General features: G+C 37.7%; 1 protein-coding gene across 24 annotated transcripts in view; it reads right to left on the bottom strand.

Annotated features, from left to right (window-relative positions):
• Window positions 1-16,647, bottom strand: part of DAB1 (DAB adaptor protein 1) — a 484,695-nt gene that overhangs the window by 151,108 nt on the left and 316,940 nt on the right. For 21 of the 24 annotated variants that reach the window (XM_076340092.1, XM_076340090.1, XM_076340089.1 and 18 more), the window contains one exon: window positions 4,771-4,883. The exons of the other annotated variants lie outside the window; for them this stretch is intronic. The gene's annotated coding sequence lies outside the window, so the exon portion shown is untranslated. The remainder of the gene's footprint in view (window positions 1-4,770; window positions 4,884-16,647) is intronic. 24 annotated transcript variants of the gene reach the window in all.

Raw genomic sequence — 16,647 nt, 5'->3', positions numbered from 1 at the left:
TCACACACAGGACCACTACAAGACCACGCAGAAGATCCACAAACTAGCTTAGTTTCGGTGATATTAAAATTTGATGAGTTTGCATTTAAAATCTCCAGTTGCAGTAAGAATCATCTACACATACACCTAGATAATAGGAATGCAGCTTGTGTGAATATAACTAAGTCAGAAACTGAACTAGCCAAGATAAGGCTGTGAAGAGTGAGCACTGACAGTGGCAGGCAGGCTTGCACAGCCTCCTTGAAACCTGAGCTGTCACAGTTGGGACATGAACAGTAAGTACTCCTGCTGCCTAGATTAAAGTTAACTTTGGTACAGCTACAAAGGCCAGAATTGCAACTCTACATGGTAATAAAGAGTAATTTGGATATGTACATTCATTTTATGACATCTTTTCTGACAATGCTTATGTAATAGAATACTTAGATGAAATTTCATTGATTTAAACATATCAGAAAATCTAAGTTAACACATACAAAACACAGAACTGAGAGAAGAGATTATTAGAAAGACCCTACTTTGCTAATGCCTTTAGACCACTAGATTTTGTGTGTAACCACAGACAATGTAAATCCTTAAGACAAACAATCATGAAGCTTTACACCCTTAAGTATCATTCAGCCTACTATGTATAGAACTTCATCAGCGGTAAGTACAACTCAAATGTTCTCTGAATTAACTTCCAAAACTTGTAAAGCTTTATCAGCTCAGATGGTAAATAACTACAAGTTATTTGATAGCTAAACTTGTCAGAAACTGCAAAAGAGATATAATCCAATTGTTATTGGAAGTAATGAATACACTTTTCTGGTCACTTCATGTCAGGTGCTAACAGACAACAGAATCACTAAACACCACATTCACATGAGACATCGTATGTTTGTGAATATTTATGCTTAAGAAACTTTGAATTCTATCCAAATGTAAATGCCACAGTATAATTGATCAGTCATGATCATGAAAGTCTTCCAGAGTATTCTCATTTCTAAAACAAACTAAGATGGTGAAAAATTCAGGTTTCGGTGAAAGTGAATCATCAATGGATTATTGGCAATTCCAGAGTGGGGACAAAGCATTCAATGGGAATGGAAAATGGCCCCAGTATAAACAAGCCCACGTAGGATGACTGTATAATACTTTTCAAATGGTAAGCGGTAAATGTATAGGCTATTCAGTTGTTAAGTGATGTACAGAACGTCATCTGACACATTTTAGATACCAGGATTCTGACATTCGAAGTAGAGCATATAAATGACAGAAGCACCATGATTAAATTTCTTGTGGTCATTTGAAAGTCTTACCTAATACATGTCAACTTTTGGAAATCCATATGTATTTTAATTTTGAGAAACTAATTAATGCTAATCTCTACTGAACACATGAAAATATGTATGTGCTGATGAAAGATACTCCCCCTACAAATACTGATTCCATATGAAAAGCGACATGCACTCTAGACAAGCACAAAACACAGGCATTCTCCTTCTATGGTTATGGATAAAACACACAGCTGCAAGCATCTGCAAAGGACAGATTACTTTTTTTTCCCCCAGCATAGATATTGGCATTAGTTGGAGGAAAAAAACATGCAGTTTCAGCATGATCTTGGTTATTCTCTGGGGATCTTGGTGGATAAAACCAATTCCTGATATTAAGGACTGAGGACCAAAGCAACTTGTTTGCATTTGAAAGCCATTATGAAGTGCACTAAAGGCAGCAACCACAATATACTGTACACTTGCATACACATTTCATCTGCTTCAGTATTTTTCTCCTTCACCTGCTTATTATAGTAATTTTATCTTTGGATCCTTATGCTCTTCAGATGGGCCTTGTTTTTTTCTTTTCTCTGTGCACAGTAAGATAGGGACCTGATAGGGACCAGCAGAGACCTTGTTCATGACATGCATCTCTGCTGAAAAAACGTAATATAACTGGACAAGCACATTCAGATCTATCTTCAGACAGTAACCCCAGCTCAAAATTATTTCTCACCAAAACGGTTTCTAGAATTTTTCTTTTCTACTATCTACCAAGTGAACTTAAATTATAATCTGCAGACAAAAGACTGCTTTTGAGCTGCACACCCACTGTCCCAAGGGTACCAGGGAAAATCCTAGGACCATCAAGTGTGTTTCTTTAACAGAGAAGAGGGAGCACTGCTGAAGATGAGGATGGTACTGCAAGTCCGGTGTCCTCAAAGTGCCTGAAATTAACGGTTGGCAGACAATTGCTGGGGTTTCCCATGTAACTTCTTACCAAAATAAAACATTCCCACCTAAAAGTTTATAGTGCTAATGATAACTCTAACATCTCCTTTTAAATGCATTTTAGCTGTTTCAAAATAACACGACATTGATACTTTTTTTTTTCCCCTGTTGAACTCCTGTTCTGAAAAAGTACAGCTCACATCCTTTCTGAAGCTTTTTCCCCCATGTCCAACCTGAAAGCTCACTTCTGGCCTAAGACAAAGCTAGTTCTCTGCCCAAACACACCATAAAAGCTCATTCCTTTCTTTCTCACACTTCAGTCACAATGCATCCCATTTCCCTCTTAATACCCTCTTTCCAAAAGTTTCTCGTATCTTCTAACAGAAATGTCTTCTCAGCTGCTAAACAGGAGAGACCCAACAGTTTGGCATGCACAGGAGATGAGTAAGGCTTGCCCTTTTGACAGCAATGAGCTGCTCATGGAAATGCAGCCTCAGTTGTTAAAAAGATACCCAATATAAAGAAACATTGAGCACAATCAGGTCCCACCAAAGCATGAACCACTAGTAGCAGTTTCATTTAATTAGACGCATAAATATATATTTCAGCACCTAGTTTTAAAATAAACATCTGAAACATCAGTTCTGTGCATATATATACACATTTTTATAGATTTGACTAAAAAAGCAGACAAACTGACACGAGCAAAAGTTGTATCAGTTTTCATAGCAATGCAGTTTCTTCAAATAAAGGAAAGTAAGGCTAACTGCTAGGGAGTGATACCATTTTACCATTTTGCATTTGGCAGGAATTGATACTACAAGAGACATATACAGCACAGAGGCCTTGCAGGGGGAAAAACTGCTAAACACATGCTCAAGTAAGTAGCAAAATAATGTCACTGTTTCAATATATTACTTTATATATTGACTAGATGGTCTATACGTGTGTGTGTGTGTGTATACAAAAGCCTATATCTACTTAAGACAGTCTTCAACTGGGAATTTGTAACTCAAAAAGCAAGTGTTGGTTAAGCTAAATGCTACCAAAGAAAGAGCTAACATGCAAATCATCACCCAGTTTAATGTAGTTTCTGATCTGTAACAGCATGGAACACACAACTTCAAAACAGCTATGCTGGTGCAATGGAGCTATGCCAATTTACACTGGACCCAGGATCTGTCCCAGTGTATAGTTCCTTCATTCACTCCATTAAATCACATTTGCCAGCAACTACATTGTACTAATGGGTACATAAAGCTATTCTGCACCTGTCGATTGCCAAGGCATCTGTGCAAACACAATGAAATGGAAAGAAGTGAAGCAAGGAACCCTACCGTTAGAAATAAACCTAAATCAATACAAATAAAACTTAAGCACTTGGCATGTATGGCTGACTTCTTGCTAAGTATAAATGGTATCAAGGCATGGGTTTAGCCCAATACTACCTAACAATGTTTAAATAAATCAGTTTGTATCTTACCAAACAATATTCTTTGCACTTAATTGTCCTAATGCAAAACGAAGTAAATCTTCAAGTGGCAAGTGCTCAAGATGAATGAACATGTTGAGATTCAGAAAAGTTTGGTTTTCTTTCAAGGAGCTACAGAGCTACTTTCGTTTTCTCACTAGGTTCAGTGCTGTTTTCTTTTGATGGCTCAGAGAGAATCATCAGTCCTGGTAGAAAATCTTCAGTTCTGCTTTGTGTTACTCCTATTTCTGAGACAACCGGTACAAAGCAAAAGTACAAATCCAAGAAGTGGAATTTCCACAAGATGTTACACTTGCATGAGTAGCTGTTATTGCCAGCTGCAGCAGCCAGAATATCAATTTACTCACTGCACAAATTTTAGAAAGCATGATATAAAAGTGAAGGCAGCCTTATCATTACCTGCTTGTTTTCATTTCAGAAAGCTGCTTCCCCTTACCTTCTTTAAGTATCTACTAACACTTTTTTTTATTGCAGTTCATCTTGAAAACTAATCATCATAAATTTAAAAACATTTTCTTGCAAATCTGTCAGGTTTGTAGTGCTATTTCTTTTATTACAAGACGACATGACGCATCAGAGCTCTGTATTTGAACATGACATATTTTCACTTTGTTTTGATACCACATTTGAAAATTGTTCCTATCAATCTTTCACTGGAGCCAAAACTTAACTGTCTTTTTCACTGAAATATTAAATGCCAAGTCACACAGATGAATAAAAGCATTTGCAAGTTTAACATCTGCATTTGCAGTTGCAAACATTTGGAAAAATTTCCTGTTGAAAACATCTATAGAAGAGAATCCATGAAAGTGAATGAAGTCCACAGTCAGCACCAAAAGCAATTATTCCTAATCATCATAATCAGAGCACACTGAAAGTTAAGAGATTTCATAAACAGGCTGATCTTTAAGTAGAATTTTGGAAGCGTTTACAGTTCAGATTTCCAAAAAGTATTACAGCTTCCATGCATTTGCTGGACTCAGCTTATTCATTGTTTAAGTTCCATGATTTCCTGCACAGTTCGCTAGAGAGGAGTAAAAAACCCAAACAGGCAGGCCATATACTTACATTCCCCATAACGCATCATTTTCTCTCTAAACAGTGGCAGCAAACAGGCACATCCAATACTGTATTACTTTCTTCTCTCATTCATGACGATGTCACACACAGGTTCTTTGATTCTGAAAAAGAAGCATTTCCCAGGTTCTAAGGATAGAGGTACCCCAACCAATCCATCATGCTTTGTGTGCTAATGATAGACTCATGCATAAGAGGCACCAGAAGCAGTCAGAGGGAGCAGGCATGAAAAGGAGTGAATCAACTGTCAAGGGTTCTGATCTGAAGGACTGCAAGGCTGTGATTAGAATTTTCAATCAGGACTTCCACAATTCATCACACTACAAGGGAAGGGAGTGGCATACTTCTTCATCAGCCCTTTCTGCTATTGGCATAGCAAGTTCTAGGGCATTAAAAAAAAGGAAATCTTAATGTCTTATGTTTATAAGCGGGTATGTTTGAATCTTCAGGGAGTGAAGAGTAAAAGATTTTCTGGGACTGCATAGCTACTACTTTTTGTCTGCATACTCAAAACAAAAACAAGATTATTCGCAGCACAGCCTTTCAGCTGATGAAAAAGAAAACACAGCTCCTCTTCTCTCTCCTGTTGTAGGAATACTTACGGACACCTGAGTGAGAACTAGCCCTGGAAACCTTTGACTGTTGTCTTTAGGGATACGAAAAGGAAATCCTTCATCAGAATTTGCTAATGCACTCTGTGAAACTTTAGAAAATAAAAAGGCAGAGCTCTTCACAAGGACAGTATTCTCACAATCTGCATGAAATCACCTGCAGCACTTGACAGGTGGCATATAGTCACATTTTCAAATGTAAAAAGGAACAACAAGTTTACTGAGCACGTAAGTTCAGAGTTACCAAACACGTGGTCTAACTTTGCTTTCCTTATGGTATTTGTTTGCCTTGGTACTACCTCTACTGACTCGCCAAAGAAAAAGACAATCCCACAACTTAACAGCCTAGAACAGGACTCAGAACTCTGCTACAGCCTCCATATTGAAACCACAAGAAAGCCACAAAAGCTTTTCAAATGTTTTGCTGCTTCTTCCCCCCCTTCTCACCTATGAAATGCAGTAACTCTGTCTCACTGAATACAAATTTTGCCAGAACTCATTCACAAAGGGGATTGCTGCCTCAGAGAGCAAGCCTTCAAAAAAATACCAGCCCAGCAATTAGGAACTGGGTACTGGTGACTTGAACAAGTGCCACAGGTAACGAGTGGTCTGTCTGTATCAATGTCACTGCAGAGTCTTTGTCTCAAAATCTAGATCCAAGTGACAGCCCAGGCAGATTATTTATTGAAATATATGAATGAAGCATTATTTTAAAAGGCAATTTTCATGTTAAACTATGAATAATGAACAGTAAAGACAGTTCTTATTTGCATAATTAATGTTTCAGTTATTGATATTCCTTCAGAGAGTCACTAGCCTTTTTTCTCCAAGTTAATTAATTAATAAAGCAACTCCTTTTATGTAGGTAATTGTAATCACTTTAACACTCAAAGGCATGTAAAATACCTGGCACTGTGGTTTGTTTTTTTTTTTTTAATGTTGCAACCCTAGTGACACAACGATCATTTGCATAAATGTAAACACTGAATGGGTCCATTTAGCTCCCGACTAGAAAGAAATGCTTTGAAACTAATAGGAAAGAAATACGTAAATTATGGACAAACATGGCAATATGGGCAAGACCACCTTTTGTCCTTACATCACAACAATCACATTTTCCGTCACGCAAATCTCAGCTTCGAGACAATATATGCTAATGGTGCAAATCCGTCCTCACATTTAGCTGAAGATTGCTCTGAGGAGATAGAATAATTTAGGAAAGAATAGATATTTATTAGAAAACAAATACAAACTAGAAACCTGTTAGCAAGCAGAAAGCTTTAAACGCTCAACATTTTCCAGGTAATACAGAACTTTTTCTTCTTCCATTAAGAAATACACAAACAAATCCCACAAACAGAAGCCTGATCCTACAAAAAACTGTTACAGAAAGACTTACTGCCCATGGTAAGTCTTACTCAAGTCAGGTGAGATGGTTACTTTGCTCAGTAGCCAGAGCTTACATGCAGCTGCAGCAGATCAGGCATCATGCAAAATTCAACCTGGAAAGGTCTACTGAATGCAGTGCTTGAAGAAAATAGGAAAGCTAAGAGGTTATCACAGTTATAAAAACTTTTTCCCCCTCCCTCTTTAGAGACAGTACTGAGTGACCAGGTTCAGTACAATATTATGAACATCTTGATCCACAAGTCAGCTTAAAAGCTACACAGCCTGTCTGTGAGCTATTGTCTCACAAGTCAATTACTACAGCTTCTTGTCTGTGAATCTCAGTCTTGCTCCATTCATAATCATCCAAAACACTACTGCAAAAACCATTTTAGTGGCCTCTTTCATCATGTCTCTCCTTGATGCAGGAGAATGAATACCGGGATTACCATTTCTACCACATGTAATATTGTTAAACCACTAAATAACTTGTACTCATCCCATTTCTGACCCTTTCTAGCTACATCACCACACTTTCCTGCCAAACAAGCATCTTCGGGGGGCGGAGGAGGGGGTGTCTAGGCTGCCCTCCTAAAGCAGTGCCACACAGTTCTCCAAAGCCAAGTCTCTGTTGTTACAATTTCACCTCGAATACATCGTTTATTGTGCAATTTAATGAAAGAGAAAGAAAGGGATAGATGATGTTGGTATCCAAGTACTGACACCACTGACCAGCTGATAACTGGAGTCCCATCATTCTAGTATTTCCTCACCAGAAAACAGTTACTGTCTCTACTATCAATCATTCTGAGAGAGAGGTTTTGGGTTTTTTTCGGTTTTATACAGTGCCTAGCACCACTGAGGGAAACTGAAGGGAAGGAGGGCCCCAATCCATGTCCACAGTTCTGGGGAATGGAATGGCAATATAGATACATAAATAGATAATAAATGCTATTATTTGTTTTATGCACTCATCTGCATCATATCAGCTGCTAAAACCTTGCAAACATTCCAAACATCATGAAGAACCGCTGCAACCTATTTTCAGACTGTAAATCTCAAATCTGCTCTCCATTTGAGAGATTATAACAAAACGTGAAATAACCTAAAAATTGAAAGTCATTTCACAGAAAATGGAAACAGATACTGTAGGAAAAACACATTCCAGACTTGCAAATTCTCTCTTTTATGTAATCCTTATCCATAATCTTCCAGGGGACTATTTTGATCTCTCTCTCAGCAAGCACACCTCAGTATTTTTAACCACTGCAGATCTTTTTAGCCAGCGGTCGGTTGTGTATTCAACTGGTCGTTCTAGCAAACGGTATTCAAAACATGCAGGAGTAAGGAATGCAGCCACTAAGTAGATTATAAATAAAACACTCAGGTATTTTTTTCTGTATTTCTCAGAAATTACTCGCAGCCAAGGAGCATTACAGAGATCTACTTCTTCAGTGTCTCACTTCTAAAGGATCGATGTGGTGCGAACACAGGCACTACAGGACTGAACAGCAAGTTCTAACTGCTTCTTAGAAGACAAGAGCCTCCTCAACAGCTTTCTCCCGGGCACTGAAGAGCTAGCTAAATAGCTGCTATTAGTGTATATTTCTGTCTTTTTGTCAAAATCGTACTTAATAAACACAAAGTACCTACAATGGACAGATCCAAGAGAAGATATAAATGAAATTCTAGATTAACAAAGCTCCAAAGCTCCATTAAACCAACTTAGCAATTTTATCTCCAGGGATAACAATTTGGCTTGCAGTGGTGGGCTAAATAATGCAGTCCAACACATTAAGAATAGATCTGTATTCAGACTGAATGGACTGTTAGCTCAGAAAAAAAGGAAGAAGGGAAAAGAAATGCTGAAGTAGCTGTTTCCTGCCCACAGCACACTTTCTCTTCTCCTTCATCTTCGAAAACTATCGTGATCATACATCCATCACCATATCTTGCATGTTCCTTCAGAAAGAGACAAAATAGGTCTCAAAAATCTGTGTCTTAATGGGTGTCATCAAAATAAATACCAATTCATTTGGATGCAGCACATGTAACATGCATAAAACATCCAGAAATCAGTGTCATTAAAAATTGGGGCTTTCTCTCTGCCAACCAGCCACTGCGACAGCAAGGGCTGTTTTTATCATTTCATGCCGCAGATACCTTCACTTCCCCAGAGTGCATTTAGCAGCAAGCCTGGAAATTTCTCCTCTGACCAAGAGGCAAGTCACCTTTTCTCTCTCTGTAGTCGCAGTTTCAGCCATGCAGTTTTCCATGAGACAGTGAAAAGTTTCTCTATTGTCAGCACCGAAAGCTTCTCTTAAAGTAGTTCTATTTTTTTTGTATGTAGCCACATTTTCATCAAATTTTAGTTCATACATTTTATGAAACTGTTTGAAAACCTCAGGATTTAGGTTAGAAAAAGATCATGAAACATAGGCTAGGCTATAGTGGGCTTTCTAGGGAATACCCCACTAAAGCAATCTCTTGATAGGTAAGGTATCTTTCTTGCTGTAAAAGCAATGATTGTCGAGCACAGATTTTCAGTGGGCTCTGGAGGTTTAAAGTCTTAGAAAGACCTAATTTCATTCAAAACCACCTGCTTGCTTCTGCTGGATTTTATATCTGTATGAGTTCAGATGGAATATAGAATTGGGCAAAAGAAATTATTATTCACCATTAGCAAAAAACTTTGGTTGAATTTTCTGTACCTTATAAATACCATCTAATGCTGTCAGGTTTGCTATAGACTATTTATTGCTTTGACTATCTACAAAGGTTGGGGTTTTTTTTTTCAGATTAAAAACAGCACTTCAGGGTAAGAAAAAAAAATTGTTGTTACTAAATGGACAAAGTTCAGCCAGGGGTGGAGAGAGATGTAAAATTACGTGATTTCTATTGCATTAAAGTGGGCACTGAAAACTTTAATGTATCTGTCCCTATCTCAGTCATACCTATACGTATTCTTAAAGCAGAGATATAAAATTCCGCCAATGTTTTTACTCCTATTTTTGCTCTAGTTGAGTTATAATTTGTACTCCAATAAGGATCCATTTTCACAGATATTCATATCACCTGCCCCATTCCAAAGAGATAGGATTTATTTGTTAGCCGAGTGGCATTCCAGTTCAAACACTTTGCAATATGAACACATAAAATCATCCTGAATACAGTTAAAAACTTTGCAGCTGTATATACTAAGTAGACAGACAAAGAATTTCTAACACCCTGTGTTTTAATTCTTCATATAACTTATTTTGCAATGAAAATCCTTTAAGTGAAAGGATTCCAGACTCATCCTTCGTGCTGCCTTTACAGGACATGCTGAACATCACAAGCTTCACAAAGACTGTGTGCAGTGTGGATGACAAGACATACTCTAGTGGTTTTTGGTTTGTTGGTTGTTTTTTTTTTTTCCTTTCTCAGGAACTATTTCAACTTATATGTATGACCTCCACAGTTTAACTGATGACTATTCAGTGCATCAGTTACAAAAAACAGCCATTCTCATTTCCTTTACACTCCTCCTCAAAGAAATAAATCAGTATCTTGACTGATTGAAACACTTAACTGCCAGTCATTTTGCTTTGTCCCTTTGCTGCCTCACACCAGCCTGCATGAACTCCAGAGATGCAGAGCAGTGATTAAATTGTAACATGGAGCACTGAGAGCAATAACTAAGTGAGCGGTTATAAACAAATAACACAGTTCTTCATAATTCAGTAAAATACATTATTTGATTTTGTGTGTGTTTTTGAAAGCCAGTCAAAGTAGCAGTGCTTTTTTACTAATGCAATAACATTACTGCTTAATGGTGGAAAGCACAGGAGAGCAATATATGGCCTACAAATAAGAGTAAAATGTGCAAGCTTAACAATACAAGTTTATCTTCCTTATGAATTACCTAGGCAGTGCTTTTATTATATGAGTTCCATTGTTTCCCAATCTGCAAATTACTTCCTCAATCTATTAACTATAATGGGAGAAGTGTATTTTTCAGTCTTATTCTCTGAAAAAAAACAAAACAAAAACCCCACAATAAATCAGTCTAAGCAGGTACGGCTAAACTGGCAACAAGGCCAAGGTACTTCAAGTATGCAATCACTGGCTCCCTATAACACTAAAGGATTTTTTTGAGGGTGGGAGCACAGCAATGAAAGGATTTAAGTGTAAATTATACAATGATAGTACAATTCTGGAGTATTACCATGCATGTGAGGGATTATTAAAGATCAGGTAGGATTTTTCTAGCCTTACTTCAGACACCACCAGGGAAACAAGTTCTGCAATGCTCTGTAGGAGATAAAGAACAACCTGAGTATATTACAAGGCTCATAGAAACAATTCCATGAACTACAAGCTTTCTTTGTAACTCAGATACCTTAAAGTGAACAACACTTCTACCATGGTCCTTGCATTTCTTATGTTTTTGAAGGATGACATTTCCACTCACTGACTTAGTATTTGCATGTCTTGAATTCTCTAGTGAGGGCCCAAGAAGTGTAATAATATTTTTATTCATGTATCTTCCTCCCCCTACTTTCCAACACCACATCCCAACTCATTTACCTAAGCAAAATGCTTCGTACATGTATAGCCATTAAAAACACCATGATTTTCCTGAATACGAAAGATAAGAGGTGCAGGTACTTTTATATGCTCCTGAAAACTGAAGCCAACAGTCAATACCGGTATTACGAGGCAGAAGATACATTTACTATATTCTTGCTAATGACATACCAATTGCTATGAACACTCTAATAAGTCACGTTTGAATCACCACAGGGTAGTTTGGTAGCATTAGAACTGTGAAACAAACAGAAAAGGCAAGACATCTGGATTTGCCCGAGGGCTGTGACTACACGTACAGCATTCCTTCTTCTTCAGAAGCTCTCAATCACTTCCCAAGTATAAGAGTTCATCAAGTCAGATTCATTTTCCAAGCTCCTCACATTTCAAATCCTCTTCTCACCAAGGCCTAAACACCAGTGTAGTTTAAATTTTGCTCTCCCCAGTCAACAGGAGTCAACAGGACTTTTGGTACAAATGACCTTTGCACTCTACCTCACAGGAGTCATCAGCTGTAACACATGCTCTCAAAATATTCAGTCACACGTGCCTTCTCCCAAGTAACAAGCGATAGGACGAGAGGAAATGGCCTCAAGTTGCGCCAGGGGAGGTTTAGATTGGATGTAAGGAAAAATTTCTTTACTGAAAGAGTGGTTAAACATTGGAACAGGCTGCCCAGGGAAGTGGTGGAGTCCCCATCCCTGGAGGTATTTAAAAGACGAGTAGATGAGGCACTTATGGACATGGTTTAGTGGGTGGTGGTGTTGGGTCGACGGTTGGACTCGATCTTAGAGGTCTTTTCCAACCTCAATGATTCTATGATTCTATGATAGAAGAAGGTAGGTTTTTCCTTCAGTTGTCTGACTGAAATGACTAGACACAGAGTACCTTAATGAGTACACACTCTGTACGCAATAAGTCTTTCCAATTACCTCTTACATCTTTGATCTCAAGGTCAGGTATCTCAAATAAATTGCTCAAACTTTTCAGTGAGATGCTGCTACAAACAGTAACATTGCTAAATAATTCCCTTTAAGTTACCTATTTAAATTTTCTCTACTCAAAGCTAAGGCAGGAAGCACCACCTATTATTAACGTTGCCTGGCACTTCCCACTGTAAGAGTCTCCTTTCAATTGCTTGCAACTTTGCCAGACTTTTAACTGTTCAGGCTACAATTTTACACATCAAGTGTGCCTGCTTCAGAGTGATTTTCAGGACATGAGGGAAGAGGAATGAGTTGAATCACTTCCAAGATTTAGACTGTAGGAAAATATTGTGTTTTGACCATGTTAAATAATCATTATGAACTTATATTTGAAAAGCGTTCTGAGTTTTGAAACAGGGAGTAAGATTTGGATTTCATATCATGAATCTGGTTTTCTTGCTAATCCTGAAAGAAAAAAACCCACAAAAAACCCACCCACAAACCCAAAAAACCCAACAAAAAAACCCCCAAAACTAAAAATACCTAAAATAAAAAGTGACAGATTTTACACTTGTCTAGTGACAACTCCTTTATACTAAAATCCCTCTACACTATCACCCCTCCTGCAGCCTCCAGAAGGAACTAAAATGCGCATGCACATTCCTATAAATGTTCTCCTGAAAAATGGGCTATCCCTATAATTACTGCTCTGAACTGAAATTACATGAAACAGTGGAACTGACAGCAAGAGGTTCATCTTTCTGTTAAGGCACCCAGCAAGCTGCTGGATTCGAATGCAGAAGGTACAAGAACCAGACCAGAGAAGAGAGGATTAGACTTTGACGTGAAGTCTTGTATCACAAGAACCAGAAGAGAAGAATTTATGACTGCTATTTAGTAATGGAGGACTTGGGAAGTTTAGCCTGGGAGTCAAGAGGCAAAAACGGCTTCAGGGGAGGGGGAGGATTAGAGTGGATGGAGACAGTCATCATCTGTAAGAGAGGTGCTGTGTCCAGATAAGGGGCTAGGAGGAAAGGAGAACTAACTTGTGGTACCCAGGAAATTGGGATTAAGAATTAACATGAAGAACATGCATCTCATTTGCCTCTATTTAGGGTCACAAAGAACATAGCAGAAGCTGCTGTCACAGCTACTCAGTTAAACCCAATGGTGTAAGCCTGTCCATAGGAAGGACAAAAAAATCACGTCTTGATGATGCATATGGATCTCAACACAATGTGATTTGTCGTTACTCTTCCTCCCCAAAACAAAATAGGAGTTGTATTTTACTTACTATGTTAAAAGCAAGATCATCCTACCATTACTGCTGTACCTCTTCTTGAATATTGTAAGTGGAATTATTTCAAATACTTTATTTCATTAGACAAATTTTCTAAGACGACATAAATTAGGGCATATGGTTCACAATATTTTCACTTCCTTTCCCTGTAACCCATTTCACTAGTTTTACACTTCATCAATTTAAGCATTATTGCTAATATGTAACATTTAAACTCTGTCACAAGAGAAAAGAAATCTAAATGTCTAATTAGAAAGCTATGAAGGCCATTTCGGAAAGCAGTGTTACATTTTCTACCTACATCCAATACATATGAAAGCGTTGAAGTCAGAAGCAAATGCAGAGCTTACAGGCCTACAGGTTTCTGTGCAGAGCAAGAGCTTTTTTACTGCTCACTTGGGTACAAGGAAAAACTGAAGCCCCAGAGTACAGAATCTCTGCCTGTAAGATTTACAGCCACACAACAACAGCGTAAAGCATTAAACAAGAGCATGGGAATGTCTGTTTTACCACAGCATAAAACCAAGGGCAAGTAACGTTTTTAATGTTAAGCATAACACATTCCTATGCACAACTGAATCAACAGCAATAATATATGAAGATTACCTAATGGCAGGAAGAGCATCTCTATACCAGAGAAGTTAACTGCTAACATTAGTTAACATCAGAAAAGCTGTTTTCTACCCAAACCTTTGTACTGAAATGTGACAACAATCTTTCAAACATCAACAGGTGCCAGAAAATCATGCAAGAACAAAACAAAAAGAAGAAACGTATGGAAAAGCTTTCACAAAATATGAAGAGGGCTGAAGTCTCCATTACAACACATTGTCTGACTTACAATCGTTGCTAAGATTTACAAGGAACTGTTTTACAAATCTTTGTGAACATCTGTGAACTCCACTTCTTCAAAATAAGCAAGATAGAAGAATTCTTGGCATATGGCAGAAATCTTCAGGTTGTATTGGTGTCTTAAATGCATCAGTGATCAATCAGAATTATCACAGGAGGGGATTCAGAGTTATTAGGTCACGTCTTTGAATGCCAGAAATATGTAAGCCCTTGTACTACAAAAAGATTGGGCTGTTCAAAAAAAGAATACATAACATATTCATCTACATATACACATGCTCCTGAAGACTTCGGCCAGCAGATAACACCTTTGAAAACACCAACAATTAAAAGGTATCCCACTCCAGTTTATTAACAGACCATTACACTGTTTCACAAGTTACTAGTTAAATATACAATTATTCAGTAAAGATAAAGGCAGGCCCTGGGTAATAACACATTATACCTACAATAGCAACTGTTTCTTCTCTGTACTGTGACTCTTTCCTAATCTGTTTCTCACATTATATTTTTGAAATAATATTGGGTACACTGTAGCATAGCTTCTAAGGCTATAACAACAAAATGTAATAGGCTTCTTTAACTGTAAAAAGGTAACCTTTGGCAGGTGAGATTGGAGGTTGAAGGGTCAGTAAGACTCTTTTCTGGGTGCCAAAACTCAAGAGTTTCTCTTCTTATGTGTGGTATATTGTTATGAAACCATAAGACAGACCCTGTTAGTGATTCCTACTTTTATAGAAAAGCTTTTATATATCTTATATAATACATATATTACATACATAACATATATTAAGATCTTTTTCATAAGCTTTAAAATAATCTTTAAAGAAATGGAGAGAACAAACGTCCTTGATTCATTCAGGCAAAACAGCTGCATACCACAACCGGACCCCTACACTCACAAGCATTCAGTTCTCCTGTGCCTAGTTCAATACTCCACAGGTAAGTTAGACCTTCTCCCTGCTGTCGTAGTCATTACACGGTATTTGCTCCTCAGAATGAGTAACCGTAACTCCTCTAGCTCCAAGCTCTTTTCAGAGCACTGCAGACATACTGAGTTGCTGCACCATGATTAAGAAGTCGTCTTCTCACATCACTGCAGAGATGCATTAAGAATCAATCCAAGTTATTACTAGCATCTCACCAAAACGTTACACTAGCATTTTTCATTTAAGGGAAATTTGTTTTAAAAAAGCACTTTGTGAACTCTACTACAAGTTGCAAGGCATTTCAGTCTCCCGCGTCTACTTCTCAAGCTTTTATTACAACAATAAAGAATATAGGCAATAGATTAATATTTAGAAGAACTTTTCTACTTGCATCATCCTTGTAAATTGTCCTCCTATTAATTAGTTATTTGATCTCAACATATGAGAAACAGCACAAAAAAATACATTGTTCTCTGTTCTCTCTGTAACCTATGTGCTCGTCTTCTGTTAAAAGCTTCTCTACAAAGTGCTATTATTAATTGTCAGGCATTGGAACTGTTCCTCCAGACATCATCCCCCATACTTTGAAGACAGGCAGACAAGATTTTCTCCACTTTTTGCAACTAAAGTACAAGCTAAAGTACATCTGAATACACTATTCATTCTATTTAGCACTGTGCTCTCCCTAATGCACCCAATGTAGCCAACTTCTTACAGGAAGTAATTGCTGGAACAATCAGGACTCCCATAAGGACTTTACAAGATTAATATACACTACGTTGTCACATCTGCATCTTATCTCATGCAGTGATACTAAAATGTTAAGGATGCAGTCCAACAGAAGTACATCAGCAGTGATCAAAACCTGTATAGCAATCTTCTGTAACTCTAGGCTGAACTTTTTCACATTTTATTAATGTGAAAACTAGAGAGCTATTACAAACTTTCTTGTTTGTAATAGAGAGCTATTACAAACTAATCTTGTTGTTCTTTTTACCTAACACCTGCAACATTCATGTCCAAAACAGGAAGGAATCCTCAGAGATCCTGGTTCCCATTTGTTTGTTTTTTCCAGTACTGTCTGAATACACAACAGTAACCCTACACTGATCTCCTGAACGTTTTTTGTAGAAGAAACCGTACATACCCTAATTTCTTAGAAACCAGCACAATTCCTGGTGGTTTCTTGATGCCTGTTTCTCCTAACAAATCAAACCCTAGACAGTCTTGGCAAAATCTAGTGTTAGCTTCTCTCATGAAAATGTATGTCCACACATGAAAATTAAATACATTCA

The sequence above is a fragment of the Aptenodytes patagonicus genome, chromosome 5 (assembly GCF_965638725.1).
Source record: "Aptenodytes patagonicus chromosome 5, bAptPat1.pri.cur, whole genome shotgun sequence".
NCBI classification, from domain to species: domain Eukaryota; kingdom Metazoa; phylum Chordata; class Aves; order Sphenisciformes; family Spheniscidae; genus Aptenodytes; species Aptenodytes patagonicus.
The sequence above is the reverse complement of the archived record's forward strand: the minus strand, read 5'-3'. Positions and strand labels throughout refer to the sequence as shown.